Source organism: Balaenoptera ricei, chromosome 16, assembly GCF_028023285.1.
Source record: "Balaenoptera ricei isolate mBalRic1 chromosome 16, mBalRic1.hap2, whole genome shotgun sequence".
NCBI lineage: Eukaryota > Metazoa > Chordata > Mammalia > Artiodactyla > Balaenopteridae > Balaenoptera > Balaenoptera ricei.
The window spans coordinates 10,053,641-10,077,349 of record NC_082654.1 but is presented as its reverse complement, the minus strand read 5'-3'; positions in this window follow the sequence as shown (position 1 = coordinate 10,077,349).

Genomic DNA, 23,709 nt, shown 5'->3' with positions numbered 1-23,709 from the left:
TTTAATCAAGAGTTGTCCATCCATGTTTTTCCACACAGCATTATCCTCTGTGCCTGTTGGGGACACAGCGTTTCTTAACGTCCTCATTCTGGTAGAAGGCAGCTTTTCTTAAAAGACTGCTCCTCATTCGCTCTGGGATTTCTGTCTAAGCCGCTGACCCTGCAAGGAGTGATATTCACGCACCTTCAGCTGACTCCGTGACTGACAGCTGGGATCGAATCATGCCGATTTTTTTCAGGTTAAAATGTGCATGTGTTGGGAGAATGTGCACATTCAAATCCATGGAATACAAGGCGTTGCCACATTTCCTGGCCTGGAGGAACATTCAGTACACAAGAGGTTCCCCTGTCCCCGTGTCATCCCATCCTCACCACCTCTGTGTCCCTGTCCACAAAGAAAAGTTGATAAAATTCCTTGGTTGCAAGCAACAGAAACCAGCTCCAGTTGATTTAAGGGATTATCTGGAAGGATGGAGTTGCTAACAGAACTGAAGGAAAGACTGAAGATTCATATCTTGGAAAAGACCAGAACCAGGTCAGCTCTGGAGATTTAAGTTAGGAGAACGAGCGGATCTTGACTTCATGACATCACTTGAGCCCATTTGTTCAGGCCTGATTCAGGTCAGAGAGAGGCAAAGCAGCCTTGAGGAGAGACCTAGACTCGGAGCCGTGCTTGGGAAGGAGAGAAGAATGACACATTTGGATGAATGGTCTTCTTGATGTTCCTTGGCCTCTCACTGAGGGTGCCGGTGAGGAAGTCCATGAAGGCTTGCAAAGCCATTCCTGATTCCCCTTGCACAGTAAGGAGAAGCCTCACTAAGTAGATTCAAATGACGACCACAGGCAGGCTGGCTGCCTTCCATGTCTGTCTAGAGCAGAGTAGGAAATAACATGGGCTAAATAACTTGGCTAGAGAAGTGATCAACTGTCAATAAGTATGACCATGGGCCTCCAGCATTATGGGGCTCCATGCAGGACCCTCAGGGGAGCAAAGAAACTCTTTTCCTGGAAGCAGCTCGTACCTAGGCAAGATGGCAAGGTGTCCTTCTGGACTTGGCTTGGGGTCCCTCCTCTGTGAAGCTGTCCTTGACCCCCAGCTTGGTTAGAGGGTCCTCTGCTCTGAAGGCACTTTGTACTTCCCCTACTTTTCACATTGTAGCATTTCTGTTGGTTGACCTGGTTCCCTCACCCTATTAGGGTTCTCCAGAGAAACAATAAGATGTGTGTGTGTGTGTGTGTGTGTGTGTGTGTGTCCGTGTGTGTGTGTGTGTGTGGAGAGAGAGAGAGAGAGTTTCATTTTAAGGAATTGGCTCACACAACTATAGAAACTGGCAAGTCTAAAATCTGCACAGTGGGCCCTCAGCCTGGAGCCCCAGGATGAGCCAACACTGCAATTCAAATCTGAAGGTCGTCTGCTGGCAGAATCCCTCTTGCACAGGGAAGGTCAATCATTGTTCTATTCAGGCCTTCAACTGATTGGCTGAGACCGACTTATGTTGTAGAGGGCAATCTGCTTTACACAAAGTCCATCAATCTAAATGTAAATCTCGTAAAAAACAAAAAAAAATCACTCTCATAGAAACATCTAGAATAATGTCTGACCACATATCTGGGCACTGTGGCCCAACCAAATTAACACATTACATTAAGCATCACTCTAATCATGTTGTGGGGACTTCTCTGAGAGCGGGAACCAGGAAAATTTGCACTTTGTTGCTCTGGTAATTACGAGCCAACCACACGTTTGCTGAAAATAATGAACGAGGAAAAAGTATGTGCTGCAGACCAGGGGTTCAGACATCTGCTTCTAGGTGTCAAAACAGGGAGCAGTTCCTGGGGGAAGAACTTCAAGAAATTTTCACGTGGGAGGAGGGCTGGACCTGGACTTTGAAGGAGCCTTGGGGTTTGGAGGAGTAGAAAGCATCCGTCCCAGCTGGCGGGGAGGCATGTCCTCAACAGCTATTTATCGGGTGCCTACTGTGTGTGGGTGCCGTGTGTGCAGGATCCGAGGGGAGGCTCTTGGGCAGAGTGGTGAGGGATACGGGCACCGTGGAGGTCAGTGTCCAGAAGGTCTTGGTGGAGGCTGGAAAAAGTCCCCAGTCTTTATAAACAGAATCCTGTCCAAGGCTCTAAAAGGTCTGTTTGGTTATCCTGGCCTTGGCTTTTCACAAGCTGAGGGTGGCCAGGTGGGTCTCCAGGAGCTGGTCACATCGACTCTCTGGGTGGTTCCTGCCCTTAGACTCGACTTACAGGCCTGGAGGAGGAGAGGTCGGATGCCCACTGGCACCGCAGCTTCGGAGAAAGCAAAGGTGAAGGATCAGTTCCCAAAACGGAGGGCGCCCTGGGCAAGAAGGTGCTGCGTGGGGAGACCCGGCGGGCAGCCAGCCCGCTTGGTGGTACGAAGCAGCCGGGAGTTTCCGTGGGGAGAGCCAAGTGTGGAAGCAGCCCTCCAAGTGTCTCCTCCAACTGTTCGGGCAGCCAGGGAGCACGGTGCCAGGGGCAACACTGACAGCGTGACCCAGAGGAGTATCGGAATCAACAACACTTGGCCGGGGGCGCCTGGCCTCAGGTCAGCGACAACACTGGTGGAAGTGATAGCAGGAAGGGAGCGCTGGGCTCCGGAGGGGGGAGGGAAAACCCACATCCGCTGGGCCCACGCGCGGTACGGCTTGTGCGGGCGGAGAGATGGGGGCTCCAGCTCCCCTTCCTGAGAACAGCGCCATCTCTGCAGCACTTGCGGTCCTGCTGTACATCAGGGAGCACGGGTACGAATCACTAGCTCTCCAGGGGAAAACTTACTTTCATGGGAAAAGTGGTTTTATTGTACAAAATGCTACACCTGCTGGTCCAATTCAAATGAGAAGTGACTTTTTTCAGTAACAGGTAACATTAAAACTCTCCTCCTCCTCTGAAGGCCGTGCTAGTTGAGGTCTTTCTGTGTAAGGCAGAGGCAATCCAAACCATGGGACACACGGCCACCCACGTGGGCAGCGTCTTGGTTCTGGGAAGCCCCACAGAGCCAAGCTCAGCAGGGGAATGGGGGAGGGGCTTTCTAATCCACACCCTCTAGAAAGTCACAGAACTCTTCTCTTTGGCGTCAAAATGTCACTCCAGCCAACACTTACTAAATCCCTACTCTGCCCAAGCCATTGTGCCATTTTGTTTTTCAACTTTTAATTTTGAAATGATTTCAAGCTTACAACTGATAGAAAGTTACAAGAATACGGAGAGCCTCCATATACCCTTTACCCACCTTCATCGGTTTTTAACATTTTGGCCACAATTTGTTATCAGTGTCTTTTTGTTTTCTCTGAACAACTTGAGAAAGGTCGCAGGCATCAGTCCCTCGACCCCCTTGTACTGCCACTTGTACTTTCTAAGAACAAGGATATTCTCTTAGGCGACCACAGCACTGTTCTCAAATTCAGGAATTTAGCATTGATATCATACTTTTATCTAATCTACCGTCCATAGTCCAATTTTGTCCAGTGTTCCAATTATGTCTCTTACAGCACTTTTTCCTCTAGCTCAGAATCCGGTCCAGAATCATGCACTACATTTAGTTGTCATGTGTGCTTAGGAACTTACAATGCAGCCACAAACAGGGCGTGGGGTCCTATCCCTAACATTTACAGGACCTGGGCAAGACACTGAAGGAGACCCACATCCCATAGGTCTAAATATTTAAAAGTTATTCTTTTTTTTTTCTTTTTTTTTTTTCTCTTTGGCCGTGCTGGCTCGGCATGCGGGATCTTAGTTCCCTGACCAGGGATCAAACCCATGCCCCCTGCAGTGGAAGCTCGGAGTCTTAACCACTGGACCTCCAGGGAAGTCCCTAAATGTTATTCTTGTAAAAATCGGTAGTTAAAATATGTTCTCTCTTCCTTCCTTGACAAATATACCTTCAGAGCAACTGGGAGGTCCGTGTTCCCGTGTAGAATTCTCGGACACCTTGGGGCTCTGTGCTGGAATTGATGACTTGGGGAGAGCAGACTCCTGTCTCTGGTCTGTAGCCTGTGCCACCCTGACTCCATCCCACACTATTAAGAGCCTTGCGGGCACACGGGAGGTCAGCCCAGCCTGCACATCCAAGTTCCATCCATACCCCACAAATGCTGCCATTGGACCACGGGCTCAGGGATGCACACATCAGTGACACGATCCCCTCTTGGGAGGGTCCACACAGGGAAGAGGCCTCCTCATGTCCATTTGGGTCTGGCTACCTGAGGCATGACCTAAAAGAGTGGGAGGAGGCATGGGCTCCAGGTGGGCTTGTCCCCTTGGCCCCAGAGACTCCTCCCCTCTGTGGAGAGGGGCATGGTTGAAGGAGGGAGGGTCAGAGCAGGGCCCTGAAACGGGGGCCCTGGAACGGGGATCCCTCTTGCCTGGGTTTAAGGGTGGTACTGAAAATATGGTCTCTGTTCAAGAGCTTTGAGTCTAACGGAGAAGATACACGGATCATCATGATCCCGTAAGGTCAGTGCTCAGGTGGAGGTGAGTCCACACTGTTACCACTTGCTCAGGGCTCTCTTTTCCCTCTAACCTGGCAGCCTTTACTTGCTGCTGTCTTACGGCAGCAACTTTGTCATTTGAGTATAAATACTTGTGTATGTATCATTGCCAACCTTGACTTGTCTGGATGGCAAGAACCATGCTTTTTTTCCTCTGCATTTCTCAGCACTTAGTACAGTGACTGTCACAGAGTAGGTCCTTAGAAAACGAGGACTGGATGTATGAACAAGTGCACGGCTGCTTTGCTGGAGGGATGGATAAATGGATGGGTGGATGGGTGGGGGTGGATGGATGGATAGATGGATGGGTCGGTTGGTTTACAGATAAGTGGATGATTTCACAGGTGGATGGTTTCACAGGTGGATGGGTGGGTGGATGGGTGGGTGGATAGGTATGAGTGGATGGATAGATGTCTGAATGAACGGCTGTATGTATTTATGGACAGACGGATGTGCAGATGGATGGATGAATGGATGTGTGGATGGATGGATGTTTGGATGGATGGATGATGGATGAACGGTCAATCTCTGATCTTTCTTGAACAGCACATCAAGGTGACAAGTACTGTCGATCCTAGGAGGAGTCCTGAGGTGGTTATGGGACTGGCCAGAGTCATCGGAGGATGTCAGCAGCAGAGCTGGAAAGAGAACCTAATGGTCTTGACTCCTAGAATCACCACCTTTGCCATGAGATGGAGAAAGCCTGCCGCTCCCTCTGGACTTGTACAGAGCCTCTTGCCAGAGTTACTGGATGTCCCCCCTGGCTGCCGTACTATGACAAGCGTAGCCCTCTTGTTCAGCCCAAGCACCCACTTCCTCTGGGATCATTTCTGATCACCCCACCCCTTCCTGGACACCCATAGCAGCATTTAGGTGTGTCACATTGCCTTTCTGAACTTCCACTTAACAGATGCGGCCTTGTCACCTTTATTCCCTCTACCTACCTGCACCCTATGTCTTATATCCTCGATTAAACAGGGAGGGGCTGTGTTGTCGGTCCCTGTAGCACCTCCCAGGAACTGATCTCGTGCCCTGGGCAGAGCTGCCCCTCAGTAAATCTTTGATGATTGAGCTGCAGAACCAGTCATGTTGAAGCACTTTATAATGCCATGAAATTGGGTCATCTACAGTTAATCTCTCCAAGTTTTCATGTGAAACCGCCTGCTACATGCCTAAGAATTACAGCACTTTTAAAAAAAGTTTATTTCTCATTAGCCATCCCCACCATCTCAGCTTTCAGCAGAAACTTAGAGCATAAAAGCCAATGTACCACATGCTCCCAAACAATTCACAGATTCGAAACAGCAACAAAGTCTGGGAACTGGCCACATGCAAGGAAAAAAAAAAAAAAGATGGCAAAGAAGATTAATTGCCTTTGGAAATAAAAGATAATCACTGAGAGCACAATGATAGTACGTGCCAGTGGGAAAGCATTTGCAGAAATACCATACTAGCCGTCACAGAGAGCTGGGCCGAAGCCCCCAATGTGACATCAAAGGGCCAAGTCATGTGGCTGGTGACTGGGGTGGTGGGGGAAGGCCTCATAATAGTCTTGTTCTTGCGAGCTCTGCACATTTTAACATCAACATGTGCCCACCACGGGTTGCCCCTGGGGAGGTGGGCAAATAGCCAGGTGACTGTCACCTGGAGAGCCGCTCAGTTTATGGAGTCTCTTAAGGGTTGGGGGAGGGCCGTAGGGCCTGGCGGGGAGGGGTGGCCAGGGGCTTAGCGTTTGACCTGGAGAGAGAGCAAGAGAAAGCAAAGGAGAGTGAGAGAGAAAGCGAAGGCACTCCACACTCTCCCGGATCTCTCCCCCATCTCTGGGCCAGGTGCACTCCCACACCTCGCCTCCTGCAGGGGCTGGCAGCCAGCTCTCCACAGAGCAACCAGGACAGGAAACACAGCAGGTCCACAGCTGGGTGTTGGAAAGCTGGCCCACAGGAGGCTGAGGGTGGGAGGAAATTTGTTTTGGATCTGGGACCCAGATGGGGGGTGGTGGTGGTGGGAGGAGCGGGGAGTGAGGCAAGATAAGAAGGTGCTGTGATTTAACTGGAAAGGGAGGGAGGGAGGGGGTGTTTGGGGCTAAAAGTGTTAGATCTCTCTCCTCGCAGCTACAGAAGCCACCTTTCCTTCTTCCAGGACGGCGTGCATGTGCTCTCCAGGCCAGCTCCGCTCAGAACATCATGATTCGATTGGTCTCTGGCCTATAACTGCCCCGTCCAATACAGCAGCACGTGGCTACTGAGCCCCTGAAATGTGGCTCATCCAAACGGAGATGAACCGTAAGTGTGAAATACACACCAGACTCTGAAGAGCTAATATTAAAAAAAGTACAATACCTCATTAATAATTTTGTATTGATTATATATTAAAATGATACAATTTGCATGTATGGATTAAATAAAAGATATAAACATTAATTTCGTTGTTTCTTTTTACTTTCTTATACATGGTTACTAAAAATTGGAAATTACATATGTGGCTCATATATTTCCACTGGTCTGTACTGGTCTATAGCCTGTTCACCACCTCTATCCCCAAGTTTCAATGATTCTGTTCAACTCAATAAATACCTGAGATGCAGGATACCACCGAGAATAAAAAGATGTTCTCAGAACGTGCCTGCATTTAGAATCACCTGTCAAGCTCTTAAAATCCCCCCTCTTGGCATTATGCTGAGTGAAATTATTCAGACAGAGAAAGACAAACCCTGTATGATATCACTTATATGCGGAATCTAAAAATACAAGGAACTAGTGAATAAAACAAAAAAGAAGCAGACTCACAGATACAGGGAACAAACTAGTGGTTACTGGTGGGGCGAGGGAAGGGGGGAGGGGCAACACAGGGGTCGGGGAGTAAAAGGTACAGACTACTACGTATAAAATAAATAAGCTACAAGGATATGTTGTCCAACACGGGGAATACAGCCAGTATTTTATAATAACTATAAATGGAGTACAACCTTTCAAAATTTTGAATCACTATATTGTACACCTGTAACTTATATAATATGGTACCTCAGCTGTACTTCAATTAAAAAAAATGAAGTTTAAAACAACTGCCCCCCCCTTGGCTGCGTGGAAACCAATTATGTCAGAATCTCTGGGCATGGGACCCCAGGCATCAGTGTTCTTTTAAAGCCCCCTGGGGGTTCCAATGTGCAGTCAGATTGAGAACCAGGGGCTTATTTTATATGGCCACTGCTCTTTGGGCATCAATATTAAGTGGGACAGAGGGATCTGAAGCGCTATTGCGGGAAGCTGTCTGGGATAATTAGTCAGTGCAGGACACGCCAGGGCCAGGGAGGGGGGAGGGAGGAGTGGAGGACACAGCTGCAGAGTCGGGGCGGAGCGGGACACGGAGAGGTGACCTTGACTTGGGGGCTCGACGGTTGAGGTGGACCGAGGGCGTGGGCGGGTTTTCAGGCGGACGAGATGCCGCGGCCAAATGCCAGGGCGGTCGAGGACTCAAGGACGGGAGAAGAGCGGGAAGGGTGGAGAATTGCCGGGCCGTCAGGAGCTCTGGGAGGAGGTGAGGATGCAAGTTGGAGAGGCCCAGGATTCAGGAGCGGGGAGCCCAGGACAGGCTCCAGGTGGGCGAGTCACGGGCTTAAACCGCGATTTAAGCAACAGATTTGGCGGGAAGAGGAGAGGGATGGAAGGGCCACAACCGGCCTCTGCTTCCCTGCTGCACCTGCCGAGGCTCGGCCGGCCTGGCTCTCCAACTAGACGGCCACCCCTTGTGGGTGGCCCTGCCCGGGCCCAGGTCTAAACAGGTCCACAGCAAGCGTTTGGTCAGAGTTTCCGAGACTGCTAACAGTCTGCCCCAACCTGGCCGCCAGGAGGAGCGAGGAAGGTAAGGGCTGCCCTTCGGTGTGCCCCAGTTCTCCACCTTCTCCCTCCAGGAAGCAGCCCTTGAAGACACTGGGGCTTCCACACAGGGATCTGCAGGGGTCAGTGAAGGGTCCAGGTGGCTCTGCAGAGCAGGTCTTACAGTGGCCCCCTTGTCCTCCACACGGTGGTCCCCACTTGCTGCATTCAGCCGGGCTGGAGCACCTGTTTCCATTTTCCAAGGATTCCCTGCTGGTCCCCACAGGCGGCAGGCCTGGGCCCGGTCACCCCCCCACCCTCTCCCCCAACTCCCTCTCCCAACTTTGTGAGTCCTTGCTTACTGACGTGTAACAATAGCTCATGCTGCCACAAAAATAGCCCATTAGAGTCTTTTGTGCGTGACTTTTAGGTAGTCGAGGCATGAAGCAGCTGAAGGCACCTCTCTGCTTCAAGTTGTGGAAATACTTAGAATTGCATCTAATGGGTCTCTAAGCGTTGCTGTCTCTGTACCTTGGGGAGAGGACCATTACAAATAGAGAGTGGGCTGCTTGGGCTGCCTCAGTGTCCCGCAGCCTGCTGGCTCTGGGCTGGCCCGAGTAAGCAAATGCCGAATATTAGGGTCAACATGATCTTTAATGAAAGCTTGTTGCTGTAACTGAAGGGCTGGGTTCAAAGAAATATCTATTAATTGTGAATTTTTCGCTAAAGCAACCACTCCCCTTTGCAACAGGCTTTATGCCAAGGAGGCATTTATCATTTCTTGAATGGCAGGATTCCTCTGAGAACACCTGGTTTTCTTTCAGAAGAAGGCTGAGCCTTTCCCTCCCACGCTGGTCCCTCTGCAAAGCTGTCACCTGCATCCCCGGGTCTCCAGGACCTGAGCAGAAACCAGCTCAGGACTTAAGTCCTGGGGGACGTTAATAAGACGCGCCCTAAAGAATGGATTCCTTGCTGAGGACGCTAAGACTACTTGCCTCTCTTGGTCTCTGCCAGCCAGGCCTCTGGCTTTTCTTTCTTCTTCTCTATCCTTTTAACGCACTGGCTGCTGTAGCCAACGTATCAGGGCTGCAGGGGAGAAATTGAACTTTAACCCACTAAGTCGTGGGAAAGAGTAAAGGCATCAGTGGGGAAGGCTGGGATGGTCAGTTACAACACGGACAGGTGTGATCTGAGATTCCACGTGTCCACATTCTACCAGCGCCAGAAACCTAGAGGTAGAAGGAGCCAGCCAGGCTGTCCCAGGGCCCGAGATACAACAAGATAAATGACCAATCAAGTGCCAGGTGCCTGTCCCACTTGCCCCAGGGAAGGAATTTAAATGCTGATAGAATATAGTTAATTTAGTGGATTTTCCTTGAAGAGATTTACATACACAGCTGATTCCTGTTCTCACTTTATAAATGGGGAACTAGCTTGGAGAGTTTTAAGTGGTTAACTGAATTCCCGCAATACAAACAGACCCCTGGCCATCCAAATCCACACATACTTGCAAGCTGACATGATGCAAAATTGTTCCTTTAGTTTCAATTCCCTCACATGTCTTTTTTCCTGCTCCATCAATTCAGTCAGTATCTGAGAGCATCAGTTATGCTCACTGCTACAGGATGCAGTGTCTGGCAGACAGTAGTTGCTCAATAAACATTTTTGAATGAATGCGAGAGCAGAGTCATTAATCTGCAGGGATCCACAGACAAGTGAGGAGGGGTGTATAAACAAACCATAGTAATGCAGCATGGAAAGTGCCAGAGCAGGTGATGTGATAGCGGCAGCCTCCAAGGGAAGACAGGTAGCTGTCCAGAGGAGGTGATGGGAGCTGGGTGGTGAGGGTGCTGTAGGAGTTTGCCCTCAGGGCAAGGGGGGAAGGGCATTCAGCAAGAGGAAAGTAAGAGAAAGTCCACTAGATTCATTCAAGGAAAGGCAGCTGATTCCAGCTCGCGATTATTCACTGGTGTCACCTTCCAAGGTGCCCAGCTTGTGGATGCCACTGTCACCAAGCTCAGGACCAGACCCGCTGAAGGTCAGTGCCACACCGGAGCGGACGCAGCACACACCTGATACCTCGGACTCCAGAGGGAAAGCAGTGAGCGTTGCCTTTCTAAGAGCAGCTCTGATGGCAGCAGGCCTCGGTCTGCAGACTTCACTACTCCCTGCTGCCCTGAAAATCTCCCCGTGTGCTCCGTGAGACCCTACTAACCCCGTGCAGACCACGCTTTTGCCCTCTCCTCCGGTCTCCTGCCTAGTGCCCTCGACCCGGTCTTGCACTTTAACTCCATCACACTTGGGCTGGTTACCCCGCCTGAACACCTTCCCTGCTTCTTTGTCCACTAGACTCCTATTCATTCGTCAAGGCCCATTTGAACTTAACCTACCCTCTGAATCTTTCTTAAATCCTCTAAGTCACACATTAGATCACCTTTTAAAACACTCTCAGATCTGAGCTCCCCCCAGACCGCTTAGTCAGACTCTGGGTGGGACCTGGGTCTCAGGGCTGTATTAGTCTGTCAGGGCTGTGGTAACAAAATGCCACAAACTGCGTGGCTTAAACGACAGAAATTTATTTTCTCACAATTCTGGAGACTGGAAGTCCGAGATCAAGGTGCTGGCAGGGTTGGTTTTCCCTGAAGCCTCCATAGATGACCATCTTCTCTCTGTGGCTCTTCACATTATCTTCCCTCTATGCCAACCTCTCTGTCCACATTTCCCCCTTTTATAAGGACACCGGTTGTACTGAGTTTGGACAGCCTCAGGACCTCACTTTAAACTGATTACCTTTCTAAAGACTTTGACTCCAAACAGGTCATATTCCGAGGTACTGGGGTTAGGACTTCAATACGTGAATTTTAGGGGGGAGACACGATTCAACCCACAACAGGGCTGTAAACGCTTCTCAGGTGCTGGTCACCTGCAGCAGGTTTAGGACTTGGATCGAAGCTGACAGGACAGTGGGCACTTGGGGGACACTCCTGACAAGGCAGTGGGGTGTTGGCTCGGAATCATGTTCAGCTCCGAGTAACAGGACTCTGGGTCCTGGGCTTAACATGGGCTTTTCCATGCTAAAGAAGTGCAGAGACAGGAATCCTGCAGAGGAACAGTTAAACCTCCAGACCTCTCCCAAGTTCCAGCCATTTTATTTTGTATTCCTTTTCTCAGAGAAGGTCTCCTACACTGCAAAACCCTCAGGCCTCGTAAAACGTGGATCTGTCCCACAAAACGAGTCCAGGATGGCCAGGGCTGCTTCACAGAGCCCTCAGGGGCCCAGGCTCCGTCCAGCTCTTCCCCATCCATCCCTAGTATATGACTATGATCATTAGGGTTGCACACCGTGATTCTGTTCCCATTTAAACAGTTTCCCCCAAAGCCCCGCCCAAGCTTTTGTCTCCATCTTACTGGCGAGAAGTGGGACACGCGGCTTCCCCAGCTGCAGGCGAGCCTGGGACTGTAGTTTTTTCTGCTGGGTTCATTACTTCCCTAGACAAAACAATAGACAATTGTCCGTGTGCACCACGGCTCTCCAGGTCTGTGGTGTCTGATTGGTCCCCTGTCCATTTCCCATTTAGATCTGCTCATTCCCTGAGCAATGTGGGAGCCTGCCTGGAGGAGGAGGTGGCCTGTGGCTGGGACCTGAGGCACGGATAAGGAGGAAACATCGGAAAGGAAGGACATCTGGGGGAGGGAACAGCATGAGCAAAGGCACGGAGGTGGGAAAGAAAGGGTCAGGGAGAGGACCTGGTGAAGGTTTCGATATGGTTCCAGCACAGGGTAGTGAGATAGAAGGTCAGGACAAACCAGGAAGGCCCTGGCCCTTCTGTAGCCTAATTCACCAGTAGAGAGACGCCCACCTGGGCACTTCCAGGGCCAGCACAACCTGGATTCTGATTCCACTGTTCGCCAAAGAACCACCCTCTGCCACAGGACTGAGCCTGACAACTTGTTCAGTCTCTTAGCTCTTCCCTGTGCATCCTGGGTAGGGGACAACCTGCTCTTGTTCTCTGTAAAAGTCCTGAAGGTGCATATTTGGGAGAAAGAGAGGGAATATTCCATGCGAATGGTCTCTATGGAGTTTATTACACTCCATCCTTCCCCCGTCTCTCTCTCTCCACACACACACACACACACACACACACACACACACACACACAATGTGTGCACTTTTGATGACTCTGAGTGCAGAAGATGACTTTACTGGCCTCCGTGCAGACCGACTGCCCACTCCTGCCAGCTTACTTGGAGCTGAGCCCTCAGCAGTAATTTATGGCAGGAATTATTGGAAGTTAAGATAGACACATAACACAGCGGCGGGGGAGGGCAGGAATGGGGCACTGCCCACATCAGTGGGGGACAGACTCCTGACGCCGTTTCCCCATCCCAGCTCAGGGGTGGGCCAGAGCCAGGTGGGTGCATCAGGAGGGAGCGAGATGAAAGCTCCTGGCAATCTCCCTGAGGCGGACCCCAGCCTGAGGTGAGCTGGTGAGGTAGGACACACATTGGAAAAGCAGAGGATTGATGCCGGAAACAGACAGATCTGAGCTAGAGGCACACACTTGAGGCCACCTGTCCTCAGGCTCCTAGGTTGTCCCATGGTGCCTGGAGCCCACAGCGGAAACAGCCCCTGGTCCATGCCCCTAGCCGGGCTGAGTATAGCCTTGAGTCGTCAGGCAACTTGGGTGGGGTCGGAAATTTTCCCAGGATGCGGCCAAAGGCAGAGGCAGGTGCAGAGGGCTCCTTCCTCTCCCCATCCGCCCCCCCCCCCCGCCCCCGCCCCCCAGATGCTGTGAGTCAGGCTCCTCCAGGGAGGGGCCGGGGAGCTTCCCTTCCCAAGCTGGCTGTTCCGAGCAGCTAGGAACTCAGGCGCTGCTTTGGAAGGACACCAGGGCGCCGGAGGGGCAGAAAGGGAAAACAACCCTCCCTTTATGGGTATTGCTTTGACTTTTATAGAACAGCCTGCTGCTGCAAAAACAGATCTAAGGGAGTGGAGGCAGATCTGAGCCCCTAGCAAAGGGGCTTCTCACCATCATTAATGTGATAGGCTTTGCAGTCACTGAGCAAGATGAAACTGTTCCTTGAAGAACATCACTGGCAAGGATGACCTTAACCATGGAGAAGTCAGGATGTTCTTCCTGGCTGGGTTCTTCAAATGCCCGTATTCCAGCATCAAGGCTACTCACATGCTCACCAGCCTGAGATGCATTTGCCTACCCATGTGGGAGGCTGTTCAGCATGAAAGTTACAGCCTGGGTAAATACTGACAGTTGCTGTGTGACCCCAGACTACTTACTTCACCTCTCTGTGCCTTGATTTCCTTACATGTAAAACAGGAGCAATAGTTCTGGCCCGGTAGTATATTAAGTGGGTCAAAGGAAAGAAGGCATTTAACAGGTTTAGCATACTGTCTGGCACATGATAGACCCTCAAAAATAAAAGGCAAGGGCTCGGGAGCACCCAGGACAAGCTCCGGACCAGGGTCGTGCTGCCGCTCCCTAATGAAGCGTGGGGTCACCCCCCTCCATCAAGACCCAGAGAGGGTGTGTCTTAGCTCCTATCGGGAGGTTCTGCCCTCCCTGTGCTCAGGGAGCCTATGGTCTAAGACAGGAGCCTCTCAGGGGGAAAATTACAGCACCCATCTTAGTCCCTAAGGCAGCCACACTACATGAGAACAAAGCTCAAACTGGAGGCCAAAATGCAGAACCACAGCCTGTGAAAGCTGCCTGGCCATCTGTGGGGAGGGAATCACACAGACTATAGGCTGGGCTGGAGGGAGGATTCTCATTATCAGCTGATCAAAGGACAGAGAGAAGACAAAGACAGGGAAACAGGCTCCAGGGTAGAAGGTGGGGCTGCTGGGAGGGACCCCAGTGTTCCTTTGGGGAGAAAGTCATCCTGGCCCCTCAGGACAACAGGGGACGAAGCCTCGGGAATTTGGGGTGTCAGGTTTTCCGAAGCAATAGCAGACCCTAGACGCTGAAGTGCGATGGAGAGAAGGGACCCCGGGAGGTGACACAGCACCTCCCGATCCCTGCCCGCCCAACCCTCCACAGCCCCCAACACCCACAGCCCCGCTTTGGAATTCCTAGGCTCATCTTCTCGACCCCTGGGGGCCTAATCCAGAAAGGCCTGTGACAAATCGCCTCTAATTCCCAGGCGCTCTAGCCAGATCTAATTCACGTGCAATCTCCGCGCTGCGGGTTTAGGGATTTCATTGTTGGTGTCATAATGTCCCCTTGTGTTTTGCTGCCCCTGAAGAGGTCCACCTCCAAATGCCAGGCTTTGGGGAGAGAAATAAATTAGGATCCAGAGTCTTGGGTAAAGTCTGTAAATACACCTCCTGCAGCCTGGCCCCAGAACTAGGAATATTTCACAGGATTCTCAGAACCCGCAGAAGATGACAGCCCCTTGTGCTTGGAGAACGGAGAAGGACGGCAGGCGGTTTTACTGCTGCCTGAGAATTTTGTTTCCATATTTACCATGAGGCTCGCGACTCCGGCCCCAGAACACTTACTGTAACACCACCCTGCGCAAGACGGTCTGACTGCAGTGGCCCCCGGAAGAGAATTCCCTGTGCTGGTCTGTAGAAGATCTGTTTCACACCAGTCCCCATGGTCCCACCTCCTGGGACCTCCACAGACACCCACACTTCCCAAACTCCTTCCTTGGGGTTGAGAGAAATGAATGAAACAGCATATGTCAGCTGCCCCACAGGGGACTGTAGGGCAGATTCGCAAGAACCTGGGGGTGGGAGGGGCAGCAGGTCTGTGTGGGGCAGGGGAGGGGGGTCTCAGGGCTGAACGTGCCTGAGATTTAGGGGAAGGTGCTGCAGCCTCCCGGCGGCGCCCGAGGAAACCATTTTACAACGTCCCGGCTCCAGTGCAGAGAGGAGAACCCCTGTCTAGGGAAAAGGGGGACGGGTGCCAGCCTCTGAAAGAGGTGAGCTCTGCCCTGAGACTGACAAGTCCATCATAGAGGTCAGCTGGTTATGAGCTCAGGGCACAGGGAAACACACAGTGCGGCTGGAGAAGTAGCTACAGTTCCCTGGCTTCTTCAACAATGGCATTTAAAAAACCTTTGTATTTTGAAATAATTATAGACACACAGGAAGTTGCAAAAACAGCGCAGAGAGGGCCCAAGTATCCTTCACCTCACTTCCCCCACGATAACATCTTGCATCACTAAAGTACAACATCCAAACCAGGAAACCAGCACGGGGACAACCCACAGCCCTGATTCAGATCTAAAACAATGGCATTGTAGTCACCTCTTGAAGTGGCTCTCAAATACTGTATTACCAGGAATTTCAGCGCTGCTCCGAAAAATGATTTGACACTCAAGTTGATGGTACCAGCGCCATGGTTGTTCTGAAAACTCTCATCTGCCCTCTGCCATCTTTTCCTGACAAAAGCCTCCTAGGGTAGGTGGAGACAATGGTCCCTCCCTCTCTCCCTCAATTTCCCTAGAAGCCAGGGAGATGAGGGGAAATCAAAGACAGAGCCAGGCAGCGGGCCTGTTCCTGCCCCATCCTTCAGTGGACTGTCCTGGACCTTATATGAACATAATCAACAGGAGGAAATGGGGTGCTGAACCTCACAAAAAGCAGGTTGTTTGGTGTCTTACCTGCCCTCTTAGGAAATGTCCTTGCAGTCCGTGCCATCACCGTTAGAGTGGCCTGGGCCTCAGTTTTCTCATCTGTACAATGGGGGAAATAACAGAACCTTCTTCATAGTATTGTTAAGCGGAATCAGTGAAGTGATACTAGTAAAAATTTTGGAACATTCCTGGCATGTAATAAATCTACATATGTCCTTGATAAATTAGTAATAAAAATTAAAATGAAATATCTGTAAATAACTTTACAGGAAACCTAAGCTAGAGCTAAGTATTTTCCAAAGAGCCTGCAGTGAGTGCCTGAGGCTTTTGGGAAGCATGGAGGTCTTTGACAGAGCATTTAATTTATATGGGGGATGCTTTTTGCACGTAAAATCGATTTGACATGCAAATAAACTGGAGTTGATTGAAGATGGTTAAGCACACGCTCTGAATAGTGGTTGTATTTGAGAACAGCCATTAACCCTACCACCGGCCTTGTTGGCCAGGAATGATTTTCTCCCAGCCCTGGTCTCTGCCCTCCCCGCTTGTGGGATTAGAAAGACCTAACCACGCCAGGTCTGCAGAGTCACCATAGGCTGGGATGAACCTGAATATTTCTTCAATACTTCCTCATATCATCGTTAGAAATTCCACAGGGCCTGAAAAGGACAGGGGCTGAATGTTATTGGGGGAATTTCTAACGATGAAATGACAATCCCTTTTGGTGGCCATCGCAGGACAATCAGGCAGAACCCTGACCCCAGGACGGAGGTGCCCTGGGGCACATCTGCAGACTGAGACTCGCTGGAAGGTCTGCTGGGGCAGGGGCTACCCTCTAGGCTGGGCTACGTGCTCCCTGGGGCCGTTCAGAGAAAGCCAGAAATCCTTTCTTCCCCAGACCACAGCAGCTGGGGCAGGGAAATAGGAGGTTAAACAGATTGTTTTCAACAGCAGGGAGCTCCTAATGGACCCTATTCCAAGGGTACCTAAGACCCAACGATCCCATAATAGAATCTGTCAAATCCACAGTTCTTTATTTTATTATAGTGGTTGGAAAGGAAAGCTGAGTTATTTTTTTTTTTTTTGGTAAAATATAAGTAACATAAAGTTTACCATTTTAATCATTTTTAAATGTGCAGTTCAGTGTCATTAATTACATTCACACTGTTGTGCAAATATCACCACTATTTCCAACATTTTTTCATCGCCTCAAACAGAAACTCTGTAGCCATTAAACAATAACCCTGCATTCCTCCCTCCCACCAGGCCCTGGTAAAATTTTTATCTACTTTCTCGCTATGAATTTGCCCAACTCTAGATTTTTCATATAAGTGAAATCATACAATATTTGTCCTTTCGTGTCTGGCTTATTTCACGTAGCATAATGTTTTCAAGATTCATCCATGTTGTAGCAGTTGTCGATATCTCCTTTTAAGGCTGAATAACATTCCATTCTATGGATACATTTTGTTTATCCATGCATCCTTCGATGGACATTTGGGTGTCTCCGCCTTTTGACTATTGTCAAAGCAGCTGCTGCTATGAACACAGATATACAAGTATCTGTTTGAGTCCTTGTTTCCAATTCTTTGGGGGATATACCTGGGAGTGGAATTGCTGGCTCATGTGGTTAAGAAAAGCGGCAATTTTTCTTTTCTTTTCCTTTTTTTTAAAACTTTTTGGCCGCACCGCACAGCATGCGGGATCTTAGTTCCCCAACCAGAGATCGAACCCGCTTCCCCTGCAGTGGAAGCGAGGAGTCTTAACCACTGGACCACTAGGGAACTCCCTGCAATTTTTCTTCAAAGCTTTACTTTCTTGGTGTAGATTAAGACCCGTCCTAGTCCACTGGGCAGGAGCCACATGAGCCACGTGTCACGTGGGCTATGCTGCTGGCACTCAGTCACATGAATTAACTTGTGCTTTTATCACAGTGAATGGCACATACCTCGTGCTTTGAGTGCAGGATGATTGAGGAAAGTGAATAAGGTGAGGCAGGAGTGAAGATGTACACCTTCCATGCAGGAAACCTCAGACACAGAGGAACTCACCCAGGCTTGGGGGAAGCACAGAGTGGGGGACAGAAGGGGGTTCTCTGCCAGGGATGAAAAGCTTGGACACAGCTATTCCTTGGATATTACTAATACTTGTTTTAAAATGGTTATAATCCTACCAGCACCACCTGACAGTTTTTTACTCCCAGTGAGTTTGACAGCCTTTTCCACAAACTTTACTCATTGGTGTACCACTCCATGATTTAGGCTGAGGGGTCCATCTCTGTCTGCCACTGAGCAGAAACACTCTGGCATTTCCTGGAAACGGTAGCTCTTCCAGGTGTTTGGGGATAATGACACTGCCTTTGCTTGTACCTTGTGAAGATAAAATTAGTTGACTGATTAGAAGCACCTAGGACAGTACCTGTATGTAAGGACTCAATAAATGTTCTTATTCTGGGGATGAAGATTATTCAAGGGCTACAAAGAGAAGCCTGGACTCTGCTTTCAGGGAGTTCACAGTCTAGGAGAAATGGTTTCAGGCCAAGAGTTGAGGAAGCTTTCCCGAATCACAGGAGATGTGGCATTTGAGCTGGGTTGCCATGGTGTAGATGGAGATGAAGCCCAGCCACAGCAGTTGACTCAGGAGTCCTGGACTGGGGTTTGAGGGGAGTTGGCCAGCCCTGTGTCACAGCCCTGGTGCCCACGTGTGTACATCAGAGTGACCAGGGAGCTTGCTAGAAATGCAGGTTCCCTAGGAACTTCCCTGGTGGTCCAGTGTTTAAGACTCTGCGCTCCCAAGCAGGGGCCTGGGTTCGATCCCTGGTCAGGGAACTAGATCCCGCGTGCCGCAACTAAAAGAGCCCACGTGCCACAACAAAGACCCGGCGCAGCCAAGTAAATAAATAAATGAAAGAAGTGCATGTTCCCTGGCTCCATGCCCAGAGAGTGTGCTTAGTAGGTGTGGAGTGGGGCTGGAAGCTGCGATTCTGACCCGCCCTTCAGGGGGCCCTGGTGCAGGTTGTTGTCAGGTATGGTTGGGGGTTACCAGCCAGACCGGAGGGAAGTGAGTTGGGAGGAATCAAGTTCAGATACGTCAAGACTTCAGAAGTTCTAGAGACAGAGTGAAGGTGGGAGTGGGAATGGAAGTTCAAGGGAGAGAAAATAATTTCAACCCCCAGATATTGAAATAAATATTCAGCCACAGAAGGGAATGAGATTCTGACACGTGCCACAACGTGGATAAACCTTGAAAGATTATTATGCTCAGTGAAAGAAGTCACACACAAACGGTCACGTGTTGTCTGATTCTATTTATATGAAGTATCCAGAAGAGGGACATCCACAGAGACAGAAGGCTGACCAGTGGTTGCCAGGGAGTGGGGCGGGGGTGTGTGTGGTGAGTGCTTAATGGGCACCAGCCTCCCCTTAGGGGCGAAAATGTTTTGGAAATAGATAGTGATGATGGTGGCACTAAATACTGCTGAATTGTTCAGTCTAAAATGGCTAAGATGGTAAATCTTAGAGTATATGTATTTCACCACAATAAAATTAAAAGGTAGCCGAGTGTATATTCACATCGATCCGTTTTCTAATGAGTAAAAGGTGACTTTTTCCCGTTCCAGCATGGAACTTGCAGTCAGTGGTCCCAACCCCACAGTGATGCAGTGTATTTTTAATATATTACTTTGAAGGTAGTTGCTCAGGACCTCTGCAGGGGACTTGTGCAAAAAATTCTAGAGAACTAAGGCCTAAGGAGTAAAAGATATGGTGAAATGCATATACACAATCTCTCTCTCTCCCGGCACACACTTGCCTTGAGGGAGGTCCAGCATCAAAGTCGTTTCACTCTCTTATTTTTACTGGCAGCAGAGAGCAGGAGGTGGAAAGGAATAACAGCAGACTTCGGGGCCTTCTGAGCAGAGCCAGCACTCTGGTTCTGGTTTGCACCAAAGAGAACAGAACCCCAGGCGACAGAGGCCAGCCCCCAAACCTCCCGGACGTGGCTTGCAGAACTCAGGCTCGCCACTGCCTGTGAGTCTCAGGGGTATGTCCCCTCTTCGATGGGAGCAGAGCAGCAGAATCCATCCCAAACCAAGATGGAAGGCCAAAGAAACCAAACTAACATCCTGGCCAGCTCTCGTGGCAGATGCCCAGCTGTCTAAGGAACTGGCCAAGACAAACACTCAGGGCTTTCAAAGCAGTCTCTAAAAGCCATGTGCACCCAGCACCCGGTTCCCGTGCCCACCTGAAGGTGTGTAAACTCGACCCACCACCTGCACAGATGCTGCTTTCCCGACACCCATCCCCTGTTCCCAGAGGTGGGCTTCTTCAGGAAGGAACACTGTCAGAAATATTAGTTTAGCTGCAGGCCCTAAGTGGCAAGAATGCTAGAAAGTTCTGGTGGGGAGAACGGACTCAGGTTTTCTTTTTCTTTCCCCACGGTAAGTTGCAAACTCTTATGAAAGGGTGGACTTGATCCTGCCCTCTCTCCCTGCCGTCCTCAGGAAAGGAAAAGCCAAGGAGAGCCAGCGAAGCCAGGAACCTGCCATGAATGGTGCAGAGTCAGCAGAAAACAGTCTCCCTGGATGCGGAAAGAAATTGTTGCTTGGGACTTAGCCCTTCCAGAGGGTTATATTTTAAGAACCACCACGTCTGAGTGTTCTGCTTTGGCTTCAGAAACCAGGAGAAACTCTGGCTGTGTATTCTTTTCAGAGGTTCTCCAGCACTCCTGAAATGGCTTGGTTTAACCCAAATTCATTTATTCGTTCATTCATTGTTCACTGAGTATGTTCTCTGTGTGTAGAAGTGGTCCAGGTGCAGTGGGAGCCCAAACCCAACATCAGGCTCAGTGCCCCATCAATAGAAGACACCCAATAAATGTCTGCTGAACAAATGAATGAATGAAAGAATGAATGAACCTTTGTCTTCAAGAAATTCACAACCCAGTTTGGATGGCAAAACATACACATGAAAGGTTAATGATGTGAAATAAGTAAAATTGCAAAAGGGAGTTTAGGATTAAAAGGTGTATTGATGATACAAGCTTATAGACAGGAGTGAGGTTGTTGGTTGATGGAAGAAAGTCTTAATGGAAGAGTTTGACTTTAAAGAGAGTTGCAGGGTCAGAATGTGGGGAAGGGGTGAGAGAAGGCAAGTGAGGATGCAAATACGTGTGCATGTTGGGGAAATAATGAGTAGAACAGCCCAGAGGAAAAGGTGCGGAGAAGAACAGTGGGAGATGGAATCAGGAGGGCAGCCAGGGCAAGAGTGTACATCATCCTACAGGTGAGGGGAGCCTTGGAAGCTTTGGATTGTGGTACAGACATGAAAAGCAGGTTTTAGATATTGCACTGATGTAATATACAGGATGGACGGGAGAGAGAACGAAATTGGAGGTAGGAAACCAGTTAGTGATGGCAATGAAGTTTCGGCAGGACTCAGACCCCTCTGAGAATCCATGGGGACCTATAAGCCCACCCCCTCACCTCAAAAGAATCTCTGCACATACGAAACTGTGCATATAATCTCATGGGGTGATTTGCAACTCCAAACCCCATTCATGGACTTTCTAGGGTCCAGGGACTCCAGGTTAAGTATCCTTCTGTTAGGGGAACTAGCCTTTCCTGAATGCCTGTGTGAGCCAAGCTGGATTCTTCACAGGGGATTTTGAGAATGATTTCACGTGAGGGTTAAGAGAGGAGGAGCAAACCTTGAGCTCTGAGGATTAAGCAAGGGCAGCTCAGAGAACAGCCCACAGCCGCAGCGGCCCTGGCCCGAACCATCAGTACCCGCTGGCCAGGGTGTGGCAGAAACTGAAACATCATGGCTTGCAACTAACCACACTGAGGGACCGGCCGTGCGTGTCACCTGCAGCACGGAACTGCGTGGGCACCTTCTGGGGGGCGCTAAGAGCATGTTCTTTCAGTAAACAGGAAGACATGATGAGAGTTTTGCAATTCAAAAGGTCAAATTACTGAACTCATTTTCTTTTTGTCATTAAATCAGTACCACTCTAGGTAAATGCTTTCTCTCAAATGTGATCCATACATTTGGGATGGGGGGTGTTTTGTTTTTCTGAGGAGCCGATAAACCTATATGGACCTTTGGTCATTGTTTAATGTGTCCCCATGTTATTGATGGCACTGGGGGACATGTGTGGTATGTGTTATGCCCAGACATTAATTAGTGCATAAGAATTCATTCTAAAAAGAAGAGGGAAAGAATTTAAAGTTACATGGTTTATATGTAAGCCCACAAAAATGTGATAGAAGAAGACCAATAAACTAGAATTACACACACACACACACACACACACACACACACACACACACACACGAGATCAAACGGATTGGGCACTGACTTTTTTAAGATTTTTTTGATGTGGACCATTTTAAAAGTCTTTATTGAATTTGTTACGTTATTGCTTCTGTTTTATGCTTTGGTTTTTCGGCCGCGAGGCATGCGGGGTCTTGGCTCCCTGACCAGGGATCGAACCCGCAACCCCTGCATTGGAAGGCACAGTCTTACCCACTGGACCACCAGGGAAGTCCCTGGGCACCGACTTTTTAATTTGATTTTCCCTTTTTCTTCTGTTTCAGAGGCTTGGGGCACATCATCTCATAAAGAAAGAAAAACTCCTACCGAGTTTCAGTCTATCGGCAAGAATCTAGTTCAGTTTCAACCACCACGAAAACCTGCGGGGTCTCACCCCACCTGAACGGCTAAGGAAAGAACAAGTTGTTATGAACACACCTGGGAGTCATAGAAAAGGAGTAACAAGAGAAGCTCAGGGCCTCCAAACCTTGACAAGAGGAGGCCATCACCAGCTTTCCATCACGTCATAGGGAATCTGCACAACACTTCAAGGGGAAGACTTAAAGACAGTTTTTAAGAGAAAGTCCCCTTGATAGAGTACGCACAAAATGTGTCCTAACAGCTGGTTCCATGGAAGACCCAGCTGTTTTTTATACAAATTATTCAGCCAGGAAAGCATTGTATAGGAGAAAGCATAGGAGGCCTTTGAAGTTGGTTGTGTTTCTTTGGGTGGCTTAAATTTTTCTGGCTGACCGATTTTTGCATATCCATCTTCTGGTTCTAACTTGGCCTCCATCAAGCCAGCGACTCAGGATCTACCTTGTTGCTCATTAACTAGAAGGAATGCATACAGGGCTTTGAGGTGCTTTCAAGAACTTTGCCATTGTAACAGAGCTGATTTATGGTCCTGCTTTTACAGCTCCAACTTGGTTCAATTTGCCCAAAGAAGCAGAGGTCGCTCCCTGTACAATGCACCGATTACTCATGGATCCCAAGTGAGGCACAAAGGATGGGAAAAGCCGGCCACCGCAAAGGCTGCTTCCTTCCCTCCCACCTCGAGAGTCCCAGATAAAACATGGACAGCAAGCTGGGGTTCTGTAGAGTCTGTCACCCCAGGAGAGTCTTTTCTCTTCGTGCATATCTTTACCTGGGCTGTGGACAGTCTATGCAAACACAGTGCCTCCACGTGGGTGCATTGCTAAAGGATTTTAGGGAGACGCCACGGGTGATAATGTAGAAATCCACACTCTAAGGCAATTGAGTGATACAATCAACAGGTAGAGAGGACTTTAGTTATTACTAATTCTTCAAGAAAATAATGAAATAATCTTCTCACCAACAGGAGAAAGTCACTTTACATTTATTAATATTTTCTTCTCATACTGCCTCATACCCAATCCCTCATCTGTTAAATTTCCTAACTAATATTTGCAAAGGGAGAAGTAAACATGACTCGCTTCTGAGAAGGGGGAGAAGC